The 13873-nt window shown below is 33.5% G+C and overlaps 1 long non-coding RNA gene across 1 annotated transcript in view; it reads right to left on the reverse strand.

The window, feature by feature from the left end:
* Positions 1 to 718: 718 nt before the first annotated feature.
* The window catches only part of LOC108378042 (uncharacterized), a 15226-nt gene continuing 2071 nt past the window's right edge, over positions 719 to 13873 (reverse strand). Inside the window, exons 2-3 of the long non-coding RNA XR_001849381.1 lie at positions 12379 to 12382; positions 719 to 729 (exon numbers count right to left, since the gene is read on the reverse strand). This is a non-coding gene — a long non-coding RNA (uncharacterized LOC108378042). The remainder of the gene's footprint in view (positions 730 to 12378; positions 12383 to 13873) is intronic.

Below are 13873 nucleotides of genomic sequence, written 5' to 3' on the forward strand. Positions count from 1 at the left end.
ACCACTCTCGTACAGACCCGTTGCTTATTGGCTTGAAATTTTATTTACTGCCCAATCTTGTAAAATCGCATCACCCAAAGGCTGTACATAGTATAACCAATAAACTTAAATCCGCATAGCGCTAAAACGCCTAAATTCATTTGAACTTTTTAAATCTGCTTTATCCTGGGTTTCGCCTGAAAAAAATTCTCCCGAAAATTTGTCGTCCGCCCATAGTAAAGCCATGGAAACCAAAAGTGAAAAGTGAACCGGTTCGGGGAAAATGAAACTCATGGCAAGGCTCAATGTTTCATCTAAATCCCTCAAAACATGTACTTAGTGAAGAGAGGGTTTTATATTTCATCGAATTTCAAATCAGCCTGTACCACTAAAAAAAAGTTGTAACCCATAAAATCCTTGTTGCACATCAACAGGCCCAGCTTTTTTATTTTACACAAATGTCGTTTTTGAAATTAAATTGGATTTGATTTTTTAAACACTGTCAACTATCCTAACTACAGTTCAGAAATAAATCCTTTCCAAACCCATTTTGATGGCTGCCCATCTTTTAATAAATCATTTAACTTTTTAAATAATTTGAATTTAATTTTTTTAACTGGTGGCAATCCCCTCAAACTCCTCAAAAAAGTCTAAATGTTCAAACTAGTGATTATTTAACACACTTTCATTTGAGACCCATAACTTAACTGTATGTCGAATACCTAATCTCCTAAATTCAAGTTTATTAATCTTTTTTAAACAGGTGGCATCCCCACTACATTCAGTTAAGAAATAAATGCTTTTCAAAATCATTGCGGTTGATAGGTACTCATATTGTTATAGTTTATTTAACTTTTTGAATTTAATATTTTATCAGGTGGCCACTACATATATATGTAGATATCTAACCGGTGAATCTGTCCAACATAAAAAAATTTTAACCCCGCTCATGGCCCACTGTGCAGCGTCAACAACTATCTGCCGTGCCTGCATTTCTATGTATGTATATTAATTTATTTTTTTCTTAACTACATACAGTGGCGGTCAAAAATTGATGAATGGTGCTTCATTTTTAATAGTTCGAATATTTTTCCAGCTAATTTTTTTTCATATTTTTTTATAAAACCATGGTTCATGCTTTAACAAAAACTATATAAATCACACTTTCAAATTTTGTGCAGAGCTTGGAAAATTTCACAAATTTTTATCTAAATTTCCAGCTGACGGCGTTTTGCACTTTTTTCCAAAAGCCAAGCCCAGTTTTACTAAATTTCGCTATTTATATGAAAAAAAACCGCAAAAGCCGTGAGCAAAAAAAAATATTAAAAATCAATGCTAATTTATAGAAGCTCTAAGCTTGCACTCATTTTACCAGAATTTTATAAGCTCGTTAACTGCATACGCAAAAATTTCTAAAACTTCTGGTTTAAAAGCTCGAAATTTATTTTTATAAAAAAATATCATAAGAATTATAGCTTGAAAAGCATTGTAAATATTACAACCTAAACTCCATTCATCTACTTCTGATCGCCACTGTACGAGGAAGTAGTGTGTATGAGTTTACCCACCACTGTAAGCTTAACAGCGTGATTGGTCCTCAGTTTTTAATTCCCCTTTTTAATAAATTTTGCACTTAATTTTTTCATTATTCTGAGCGACATGTTCTACCACAAATCGTGACAAAACCAAAGGATATATTTGCTCATGAATTGGTAGTTTTGCTTAAAAAAAACAAGAAGGTATTAAATTTCCATACACTAGTAAGTGCATAAATGCAAAGGGGGTTGCATTCGAGCACTTCTTGTGTCATATATATATATGTATGTACATATGTAAACTTTAACCACAACGGTGTTCTTTTTCTAAAAGCTTATTTCCCATATCCATTTCATATTACAGTCGCAAGATTTTCATTCAATAAGTTCAATGCGCCATTCTCGAAATAGTAATGAATGCATTTACTCGAACATTAAATTTTTCCTTCGATGGTCAAATGCGCTCAGGTCATTTGCGGATACGCTGCAAGGAGGAGACGCTGTTTTATGATAAAAAAAAAAAATTGGCATGGCATTTGGTTTTTGAATGACAATTTAAGTAGCATAATTTTTCCATAAACATAAAGCAGCTTGTGATGACTCGATAGAGCGCTGAACTTATTATAAGTACATCGATTTAATAAAAATCTAAATTCTTTGGCATGCTAAAATCTAAATTAAAACAGAAGATCCTGCTGACAATTCTGAAAGCAATATTGGAAATTGCGGCACTTCGACATTTGCCCTGATATTATAGACAAATCCCTATTATGATGCAGCCAGCACGTATGTACATACGTAGAATGTACATCGTACATATGTATGTATCTAAAACACATAAGCCGCCTGCAGCAATGAATCAAGTTTCACTAATGTTGAACGTGAAATGTATGCACACTTTGAAATAAATATCCTTGTGATTCTCAGTGAAAACGGAAGTGCTCTGTTACACATTTGCTTGCAGCAAAACTTGTTGTAGCTGTTGAGAAGTGAAAGCGTTTTACATGTCTACATATGTATATGTATTCACTGTATGTATGTATCTGGATGTACATATGTACAGACCTACTGTGCCCGCATGCATAAATGTTTATAGCTGGCACATTGAGGCCAATGTTTAGGAATTAAAACACCTTCACTGAAAAAAAATAAAAATTTGTAAACATTAAAATTTGCCCTCATACATACATACAAACATACGTACTACGTTTTTGGGCATTAAGTGCTTAACACATTGAAAACGACGAGCTACGGGCCACAGCTTCCAATTTGGTATCTTCATTATCTAAACTCTTAATTGATGGCGACATGTTTTTTGAACGCGGCAGCGACATCGTGAATTTGACATAAAAGAAGAGGAAGAACACACAAATTATAGCGGGCAGTAATTCGGTAGAAAAGGAACGCCAAAACTTAGGCGTTGATAAAATTACTAATTTTGAAATGCAGTGGAAAAACATACATTTGTCACCACAGGACAATACAGACTCCGCAATAAACTCTTGCATTTAGGTTAAAGAATTCAAAAATTAATTAGAAGAAAATCCTTTTTCTGAAAGCACGGATTTTATATCTACCTTACTAATTTTACCTTAAGGAGAGAAAAAACCAAAACTTTTCAGAAAAAATTTCCGAAAAAGTGATTCGTAAGCCGAGGTTTTATGGTCAATTCAAGCAACTGAAATTGCAGATTTTAACAGTTTGTAAAGTATTTTTAGTACATTGTCTTTTTTTTTTTGTAGCTTTATATAAGTATATTCATTCATTTTATTGCTTTGGTTTTTTTCAGCACTTAAATTTATAAAACTCGCTTTTTATATTAAAATTGCGAAAAATGTAAAAACAACTTTACGCCAATAAATAGATAATGCTCAACTGAAAGAAAAAATGTAGCCCTTCATTTTAGCTACTATTAGTATTATTTAGCTCTTCTTTTCGACCGTGTTAGCACCAAAGGAAATTTTTTTCTGGCAACACTGTTTCTAACTGCCAAAATGTACAAATCGTATGATCCCTGCTTTGCGGAATTACTTCTCCTCCATTTTTGCTAGTTTGGGAGTAATGTGCGGCGGGTTTTATAAGAGCAGGCTCGTTTTGGAGGTAAAATGGATTACTCGCCCTCCTATGACATACAATATTAAAGGGGGCATACAAACTGACATGCTTATACACAGGAGCATAGGGAACAATGGGGAGTATTCGTAAACGGGCAAGGGATTGCTCACGGAACAATCATACGATACTCCCAAGTGCTGCTGGGTAATTACTCAAATATGAATGCAATATTTGACAAATTGGTGCAATAAATGTTGCTATAAAATTTAAAAGTTAAAATGTATTTATTCATGCTTTATTCAAAGCTGCATTATGCAATAGCTTGTATGTATGTATGCATATTCATTTGCGAGTATCTACGTATATATCTACATATGTTTGACTAATAAGTGCCTTCGAAAAAATCCGTCGAAATCAAGATAACGTTGTCAGATTCATTAACCGACTTAAAAAAAAATGAGGAGGTTATCAGTTCGTCGGAATGTGTTTTTTTTTATGTATATAAGAATTGAAGTCGGTTTTGTTTTTTGCTTAAAAATTACTTGTTTGCTTAAAAATTACTTGTTGATGTTTCATTGAGCATTTTAATACCAAACGAGTGTACATACATACCTATATATGTGTGATTTGGGATACTCGTCACCAGCATTAGAAAAATACATACAAATTCATTCATATGTTTGCATCTGTTTGCGCATTTGTTATTGTTTTTGTTTTGATTTCATTTGCCGCAGCGGACACTAGATAGCTTTTAGCCATAGGTCAGCACTTCTGGCACGAAGTTCATTTAACATTTGCAGTTGCATCAAGTTTATATATATATATATGTATATGTACATTTATGTATGTGCATACATATAAGAATAAAGATATCTATGTACAAAAATATCTGATTATTAGCACATATCACATCGTGGCCATTATCGTTTATTGAACAAGTATGAATAATCCGACTAATGGCCGGCTAAATTCCTCAACACCCTCATCGATTGACATAAAACGTTTCTCAACAATTCCATGACATTGGCAAACGCATCACATCATCATCAGCATCAGCATAACGAAGCGGCGGCACACAGAGCTGACAGTTCATATAAGAGCAGATGTGAATGTACATAAGGCTGGGCTTGTTCCTGTACAGAAAAAAAGTTGGTTTGATTGCTTCCTTTGCGAGTTTGAGAGCTAATACAAATAATCAGCCTTGGTCAGTCCTAAAAACAGCCACCATTGAAATTGTATATCGTTGAAAAAGATATTTTTAATTACTAAACACAATAAATTCTAATAACTCAAATTTTACTACACTTCATAAAACTTTATTGCTCATAAATTAGATGTTTTAGTAAGCGAAGATTTTTTCACATTAGCAACAAATAAATAAATCAACAAAAAAGTTAAAGCGACTCGCAATTTCGCCGTTTTACACCTACAGACTAAACATTTTTATCACTCATACGTCACTGGTCGCTAGTAACTTAGGCTGGCAAGCAAGTAATTAAGTACATACATGATTTTTGGTGTTGGGTTTTGTAATAATGCATACAATTTTAATATCAGAAGTATCCACCTATTCTACCGGTCATCCTAACAGGGCAATTCTGGCAACTGTCTTTCAACTTACAACAGTCTTTCGAAAGACAAAATATTTGGTAATACAGTTGTCTATTCTGGCAACTATCTTGAAAGCTCTTTACTTTACTTTCGTAAGACTAGTTGAAGGATCTGCTAATGACGAGGTCTTAGCGTTATGCTGTTCGCCTTTGAGCAATAAGTTTTTTTTATAAAAAAATATAATCATTTCTGTTTAAAACAATCAATAATGATAAATAAACGAAATTTAAACAAAAATAAAGAATAAAAAAATAAAACAAAGCGAAAAAATAATTATAAAAAATAAATAAATAAATATTTTTAATGATTAGATGAAATTAAAATAAAATTTTTTTCTTCTTAGTTAATTAAAAAATAAAGAAATTTAATTTGAAACTCGAACTTGGATCTCTCGAACGGCACGCCCGTGCTCTGCTCATTCGGCCCTTGCACTGTTGGAGCGATGCGAGCTAAATGATATACAAATACTTTATCCCAAAATAGCATTCCTCCATGAGTGGTGAATGAGAGAGCTTTTTTCTAAGACTTTCAGGGCAGATTAACAAAAGTCTTTCCAACTATTTTGCCATCTGTATTTGATTTGTCTTACGAAAGGCTTTTTACTGTCTTAGTCAGAATTGCCCTGTAACTTACTCGCAAGCCAGGGCGTATGAGTGACAACCATGTCTGATAGCGCAATCAGCCACCGACGTTGAATTGTAGACCGTGTCAGCTGATGCGACCTATTTTATGGGATTCTCGGGTTAACGAGAGCTGACCACCGCATGACGGTGACTTTGTCGTTGCTTCTCTCTCTCTCAATTTCAACAGCAATTTCATATGGTGCTACGGATAGCAGGTATGGAAGGGCGCTCCGTCGGTTGCTGGTTGAGCTTTTATACATACCCAGTAGATAATTTCTGAAGCTAAACACCCGATCAATAGCCTTTCTGAGAATCAAGAAGTCTTCAGCCTGCGTTTCTTTCTCGTTTTTTGTTAGGGCTTGCTTCAGAAGACCTTTTGAAAAAATTCAACTATAACTACTTCTGTAATTCATAAAAATCAAAATTTTTTTTTTGCAAACATTTTTTCGCGACCCAGTCTAATGTGCTATGTATGCATGAGCTTATTGATATGAATGAAAGTTGCAATCATTTATCCAATCGCATTTGGTAGAAACACTCGTTAAAGTGTATGGCACACGTTTCAAATTACGAATATATCCACGCATAGCGAATTCAAACGCTTTGTTGTTGTTGTATGTTTACACATAAAAATGTATGAGTAGTACGGGTAGTTGCAGATTATAAAACATTAGGGGTTCGATTGGTTCAAAAAAACTCCTATTTTTTAAAAAGTATTATATTTGAATATGCCTAATACCCGGGAAGATAAACTGGTCCGCACGGTAGTAATTGGTGCCTAGCTTACTCACTTATACTAAATATGAAAAACATTTCCGAACTTTTCTTGTTATAAGAACTTTTTGAATTGCATATTTAAGGTGCTTCAGAATATAGTTGAGAATGCTTAATGTATTTCGACCGGCACCCTTCTATAGCGGATCCCTTGTATACTTAATAGTAAAACTCTACAACAAGCTTCCAGGCGTTGTGGCTTTCGGCACTCAAGTCGTCATCAAAATCATCAGATCAAACTTATAGCTGAAACCCTGAAAAGCGTTGAACGTTTGTTGAGCTTGTTGTGGAGTTCTACTCGTAAATATTTCATAACAATATTTCATGCACATGGGCACACAAACAATTTTTGAAATCCTAAAAGTTACAGTTGATTTTCTCTGTCAGACACTTTCGTATAACCTTGATTCTTTAAGAAAAGCACTTTACCTATTCGAATGAAGAATCATTTTGCACCATTTTGAATCCAAAAAAAAAAAAAAATAAATATTCTTAAGTGGAAAAAATTAAAAGCGATCAATTTAACAAAAATTTAAAAGCACTTAAAACAAAAGTGTTAAAAAGCAAATGGGAATGATTGCCATTGGCTATTGTTTGAAAAAGTCTCTTCAGTTTTTCTATAACAGCTAAGTCAATTTTTTGCCCTACAATAATATCTACATACATTAAGTGACAAATGAAAGTGTACACCTTGTTCTAATATTATATTCACAAATATTTCATGAAAAATGGTTTGCATTAATTATTTAAGAAAATATAGTTCATTCTATAATAAGTCAAAGTTTCGCACTTAATATTAAGTTCACAAAGATTCACAAAACTTTCATCAAAGTTTTTTACTTTTTATTCAGAATTTCTACAAAACTTTCGAGTATGCCCATTAAATTTTAGTCAAGTTTCAACCGGCTAAAAAATTGCATGGAATTTTGAGAATTTTTTTTTTTTTTTTTGAGACAGAAGTGCAAAAATTCTCAGAACTCAGTGGGATTGTTTAGCCGTTTAAAACTTGCACATCATTAGACTAAAACTAAATGAACTACAAAACTGCGTACTCGAAATTTTTCCAGAAATTCTGAATAAAAAGTTGAAAATTATGATGAAAATATTTGGAGTTTTTGTGAACTTTATATAGAGTGTGAGACTTTCATTTATATCGTTTATATTATAAAATCAACTATATTTTCATAAATAGTGAGTGCAGAAAAATTTTTCATGAACACAATTGTGAATATTATATTATAACAAGGCGTATACTTTCATTTGTCACCTAGTGTACATATGTTTGCATTCAAGTATATAGTACAACATACATACATACATGTATAATATTATTAAATATATATGCATAATATTATCCTTTTAAATAGCGCCAATACTCGTATAAACAGTTATGTTTTTTGTTCTTTTAATAAAAATTTGCATGCGTATGCTCTTTTTTCAAATAAGCAATCTCAGCCGGCAATTCTGTTCCATAAAAAATCCATCGGAAAGCGTAATTAATAATACACTTGTGAATCCATTAAAATTGCCAATTTATTGTTTTCCTGCTTTGTTTGGGGGAATGAATTTGCGTCATAAACCAACCCGAGCTGATGATTGCCGGCTTCCTAGCTGATGATCAGCGATTATCCGGCGAACAGACACAGCATGCACGAGCAGTCAGTACTCAGGCGGTTTTAATAGCTTGGCAAAAAAAAAGACAAAAACGAAAGGCGAAAATATAAACATTTAGAGTATGTATGATTATTGGTGTGTACGTACGTATGTATGTACATATAGTTCATGTGTATATAAAACATGCATAGCAAGTTGATTTAAATTCAATCCGATTCCCGCACACTTATCTTAAGTTTTGATAAAATTTCAGAAAACATTAATAATCGCATTCTGTTCTACATATTCGTATTATGTATGTATGTAAATATGCGTAGTAAATTCATACATATACATAATATTGCATTACAAATTTCATTTACTGTACAAATAGTGCAGCACGTTAAGGTAATATGTATATATGTATGTACATATCAGCCACAAATTTGCGGCAAGCCATTGGCTATAGCTTAAAAAAAAAAAATCAAAACGCCGAGTAATTGTGCTTTTGTGTTGTCTACACTTGGATTTCATTCACAGATTCTCTCAGCACCCACCTTAGTATGTTGTCCATCATATTGATTCGCACGATTAAATTATCATTTTTATTACCACTGAAGTGTGAATTGTTTACACAAACATATTTACATATGTATGTATGTACCGCGCCACCGTATGTAAACATGTTAATAGAGAAGAGACATTTTTATTGTTTTCTTACGAAAATATACCTAACTATCTAAATAAAACTATGTTAATCAAAATTTCAAACTTTGTAGAACATTTATAAAAATTCGGCGAATTACAAATCCTCAAAATTTGAGACTTTTTAATTTTTTTGAGTATGCAGTTTTGTAGCTTATTAAAGTTTACTATAACAAAATGTAAATTTGAAGTAGTTAGGACTTGCCGTTGATTTTTGGCAATTTTTTGTTTAGGCATCTTCTCCAATACAAAGTAAGTTCAAGCATTTTTTTTTTGTGGAAAAAATGATCAATACTTTCCACAAAAAAAATTGCAAAAGATTAACGGTAAGTCCTAGCTACTTAAATTGTGAATGAGCTACACAACTGCATACTCAGAACGTTTTTAAGAAATCTAATTAAATGATCACAATTTTGTTGAAACTTTGTCGAAGTTTGCTAATTTTCGTACAAAGTTCCAAATGGACCTGCAAGGTTTTTGTTAAATAACGAGCTACAGCGAGATATTTTCGCCACTGTACTAAATGCGTGAAATTTGTACGCAGACAAGAACTGAAGAATAGTGATTTTTTTTTTACCTCGCTTTTATTAGCTTGGGAAGTAACCAGAGTGACGAGCAAAACTGCAACAGGGTGTAACACTTTTTATGCCTTTTGCAATAAATTTTAAATTCTTGCAAAAACTCGATGTTTAACACCTTACTAAATATATTTCAACATAAGTTTTGAAAACAAATCACAAACAATTGTTGATTCTCACAAAATAAGCCATCTCGTTATAAAGAAAAATATTTTAAAAATAGTTCTTGAAAAAAAAGAATGGCTCATATACTTATTGGTACACCCCTCAAAACGATTTGAAGTCAATGCAACAACAATAAAAAAAACTTGCAGACAAAAATGTAAATTATGGCAAACGTTACAGTTTTGCACTCACTCTCAGTCTTGCATTTTACAGTTATATTTTACTTAGTTGGAAGTCGGATGACTTTATTCTGTATTGTAATGTTATTCAAGAAGCGATCACCCGTAAATAATATGGTTAATCAGGAAACATAAATGTAAATAATAGATTTACTGCGGAAAGGCGGGACCACAGGAAAAGTGGTAAAAAATTGTGGATGTTGCCACATGAAAATGTTAAGACTGAGAAAAAAATATAGCCTAAAATGTTGCTAATGACAAAGGAAGTCTGTCAAAAAATATTACGGTCCGAAATCTTGTGAACTTAGTAGCAAGTAGCGATGCAGCCACTATTACAAAAGCGCTTAGACAGCGGGCGAAAGAAGAAAAAAACAATTTTGATCAAAATACATGTGCGGGTGGGGCATCATTTTGCTGCATCGCACGAAAACCAGACCGTTGCCACTTGGGATATGGTGGGCCTTTCAGAATGCAATGAATGGCCTGACAAGACTAAATTAATCGCTTTCAATCAGATGGCCGGGCATGGTATTGGATCAAGGACCCATATTAAGGTAAACTGTGAATCACAGTGGCCCGTCAATAATAGTTTGGGAAATGCAAAATAACGTAACAACATCGCCACTGAAATGGAAAAAGTAGTGACAAATTTTTTATTTATATATTTTTTTTTCATAAAACGATGTGGGGAGTTGTAATTCGATGAAATCAGCAAAAAGTGAATTTCGAATTTTTTATAAGTTACGACTTTTTGCATATCAGTGACGACGTTTTTACGTTATTTTGCATTTTTGGTGACGATAAATTTATGAGTATATATATATATGTATATACATTTATGTATGTATACATCGTTAGAGATATCCAAAACAAACAGCCGCTATGCATGACTAAGCTTTAAGAAGACGTGGACACACTAAAAATATGACGAATAATTTCACTGGTACAAAACTCGCAAACTTTATTATAAAATCAGTACAGAAAGAAGAGAACAGAAACTAGTGAAAATCATCCGAATATAATTTTCACAATAAAGAACCTATCTGTCATATGGAGGGAGAAATAACACAGGCCTACGTTTTTAGACCCTGAGGCTGGACTATACTTTTTGAAAAGTTTTGGTGCGCTGAATTTGAATCCGGCATCCGATTTCCTCCTTCAGCACAAGTTACGGATATATGCAAACCTAAGCATGCCAAATTGTGGTTTAACGCTATATTCGTATGAACGCCAAAATTACATAAGAAACGTCGAGACACTTAAACTTAATTTTGGGTCTTAGATTACGGATCTGTACGGCGTTTTTAACTGACTTCGCAACAAGGAGGAGGTTCCCATTTCGTCGAATTTTTTTTTTTTTATCTACATACATATGTTACCGCCTTACTTTGGAGCACGTAAACTGATTTTTATAATCCCACACTATTTAATTTGGTTCAGATCCGATAATTGGATCACAAAGAAATTAACGATAGTCTTAAATTTTTATATTGAGAATTGAAGTCGGATTTTACCCGAGTTGAGCGTTCTTTTGTCACTCATTTCGAAAAAAATGCAGCTAGGGTTGTTTGCCTCGGCAATTGGCATCTTAGAGACGCACTGTCGATCTTTTTCGCTGCCTCGTTCTATATTTCTATATGTTCAGGAACGTAACAAAGAGTGGCGTTGAGATGTCCCATGACTGACTGGTCAGGAAATACAGTGAGGGAAGGAATTCATTTTGCTTCGGGATATGGGGATAGGTGTATTGTTTTTAGCTGGGGAACGGGAGTTTTTTTTGGGTATTCCCTTTCCATTGGCGAAAAGACTGACTGCCAGCAGGTTCTCCAAATAGAGAGACTGGTGCCGGTTTCCTATGCAAAGTGCAAAGTTAGCAACTTTGACCATTGAGCTATACACATAGGGTTGCTAGTCGCCGTACTATAATATGTAGTATCCTACTATTTTTTCAGTTTGTATACTAAAGTGTCCAAGAATACTATATTTCTTCATATATTTAGATGAAAAATCCGGTCAAAAGTCAAATTTACCAACTTTGGCAAAAGTTGTGTTAAACATACTTTTTCTAAAATTAAATAACCGATCTTTTGAAGGGTAGCCAATAAAACTTCCCCCGCTGCTTTCCCTTTGACATACGTCCACCTGAAAACAGTCAATGTTGCGGTCGCTTTTTTTTTGTGCTCGACGAGTTCAATCTTTCTACTTGATCAACGACCAAAGACCTCATACAAAAACTGCTTTGCATACAATTTTTCCTGCACTTCACAAATTCGTTTTCGAATTCAGGATAAATAAAATGAAGTTCGAAATTTTATTTTAACATTTTGAATATGTAAAAAAATATGCAATGATGAATTTAAATTATATAAATAAAATTGTAAAAAAAAATAAAAATACAAAAAATTAAAAAAATGCTTTTTATTGATATTTTATGTCCAAAAGTAGTTAGTTACAAGTCAGTTGACATGTAATGCAGAGGTGCAGGCCCCACAAAAGTAGTTAACTTTTTTCGAACAAAATATACAGTTAATATTTAGCACTAGGGTTCGCGTAAACAGACTAAAGTTAGGTATAAGCTAACGTCACTCCTTGCAGGGAATATCAAAAAAAAAAAAAAAAAAACGAAACCGGTGGAAACCGATTCGGCGAAACCAAGTCAATTACCCTTGTGTTTATGTATATAAATAAGTATTATATACCCACCAGCATTTACTTCCTCGAATTCGTTGACACCAGCACGGCACGCCTGTGATCTTTTGATTTTATTTTATTTCTTAGACGAGTTTCTTGCCTCTCCGCGGTAATGCACTGCGTTGGCGGCGCCGAGCGGTTAGAAGCGAGTCTTTATGCAAAGAGCAACGATATTCATAAATTTGTCAGTTTAATTCACACATATGTTCTAATTGAATTTTGGGTTCGGCATTATGCTTTTCGTTTCATTTAATTTGGTGGTGGGTCAGTGCAAAAGTTTTGGTGGACGATTTGTTAAATTGTGGATGGCGGGTGAGTATTTGGCCAAGATGCTTTGTTGGTTGTAAAAAACTCAACACAACACGTGCTAAATAGAAAAACACACACACATATTTATATACATATATATGCACATTTTAGCGTCTGGGTAGATTTTTGCAAGTTAGTCAGAAATTTAGCAAAGCGATTCTTTTATTTCGACCTCCCGGCTGGTACAGAGAGATTGTGCTAACTTTATGTGGGACACATTTTTTTTTATCTATTTTTCAAATAGCAACTGGTGCTAAAAAGTGATGCACTACATACATTGGACTCTCCCATATTTCTATGGACATATTTTTTGTTTAGACTTATTGTCGGTCTCACCCCCCAAAAAGTTGAGGATGGGTACAAAAAAAAATTATCCTAAAATTTTACGCCTTCCCTACGCGAAAAATACAAAGAAAATTTTAAATTAAGATTATTGAACCAAAATCGTACAGGCTAGTTAAATAAATAAATTTACCTAATTTAGTGAATGAAAATTAAAAAAAGGGTTTTATACGCTACATTACTGCACATGGATCACCATGTGGTATGAGTTACGGCAATTCAAACTTCATACGCAAGTCGGGCAGGAAAGGCGTAGTCCAAGGGGCGTAAATTTTAGGGCAGCTCTCCTTGTAGCCAACCGCAGATTAATGGAGGGTGAGACTGTTTTCAAAATAAAACAAGTAAAAGCAGCGCTGTCTTCGGCTATGCCGAAGGCTTCATACCTTTCATGAACATCTGCAAATTTTACTTTGACAGATTACTGCTTTTGAATACATCTGCATACATCGATAGAGGAGTTACATACTTATATAAAAAATCGCATCTAAACAATCAGAGGTATGGAAGATATACTTTATATGACACCAATCTAAGTGATTTTCACCGCTATGTGATCGGTATGTAAACCGGTAACACAATTTATTGGGTTTAGTTTCGTACATAAAGGAGATATATGGTAAAAACTGGTATCTGAACAACCACTGCTATAGGAGATAAAGCTTATACAGCATAGATTTTCACGATTTTCTCCGTAGACTTTGTATTATTATTTATAAAATATCTTACGAAATTTA

Source organism: Rhagoletis zephyria, unplaced genomic scaffold, assembly GCF_001687245.7.
Source record: "Rhagoletis zephyria isolate East Lansing unplaced genomic scaffold, Rhagoletis_zephyria_1.1 Rzeph_scaffold_13226, whole genome shotgun sequence".
Taxonomy (NCBI): Eukaryota; Metazoa; Arthropoda; class Insecta; order Diptera; family Tephritidae; genus Rhagoletis; species Rhagoletis zephyria.